Source organism: Saccoglossus kowalevskii, chromosome 14, assembly GCF_978046115.1.
Source record: "Saccoglossus kowalevskii chromosome 14, keSacKowa6.1, whole genome shotgun sequence".
Lineage (NCBI taxonomy): Eukaryota > Metazoa > Hemichordata > Enteropneusta > Harrimaniidae > Saccoglossus > Saccoglossus kowalevskii.
This window is the reverse complement of record NC_140654.1, coordinates 28,667,125-28,668,073: the sequence shown is the minus strand read 5'-3', so window position 1 is coordinate 28,668,073 and position 949 is coordinate 28,667,125.

Genomic DNA, 949 nt, shown 5'->3' with positions numbered 1-949 from the left:
GAAAAATATTTCCTTAAAGAAATCTTTCTCTCCTATTTTTTCCATCTTAAGAGGTTTACTGGATATTTAAATCATACTTTTGAAACACAGGTTTTTTCACAGTATTTAGCAGTAATTTGGAAAAGAACTAATATAATAATAATGGCCAACAATGCCCATCATTTAGTCCATGATTCTGCCTAACTCAGCTGACATATCTGCCTAACTCAGCTGACATATCTGCCTAACTCAGCTAACATATCTGCCTAACACATCTGCCTAACTCAGCTAACACATCTGCCTAACTCAGCTAACATATCTGCCTAACTCAGCTACATATCTGCCTAACACATCTGCCTAACTCAGCTAACACATCTGCCTAACTCAGCTAACACATCTGCCTAACTCAGCTAACACATCTGCCTAACTCAGCTAACACATCTGCCTAACTCAGCTAACACATCTGCCTAACTCAGCTAACACATCTGCCTAACTCAGCTAACATATCTGCCTAACTCAGCTAACATATCTGCCTAACACATCTGCCTAACTCAGCTAACATATCTGCCTAACTCAGCTAACACATCTGCCTAACTCAGCTAACATATCTGCCTAACTCAGCTACATATCTGCCTAACACATCTGCCTAACTCAGCTAACATCTGCCTAACTCAGCTAACACATCTGCCTAACTCAGCTAACACATCTGCCTAACTCAGCTAACATATCTGCCTAACTCAGCTAACATATCTGACGAACACATCTGCCTAACTCAGCTACCATATCTGCCTAACTCAGCTAACATATCTGCCTAACACCAAGTCTCTCAATTCCCATGGAAAAAGTATTCATTCTAATACTTCCGTGTCCTAACTGGTTATTATGCATGATTCAATGTGAGCAAATAAACCACAAAGTAATTCTGTTATTATATTCTCGGAAGAACACGTCTTCTACAAAAAGAAAGATC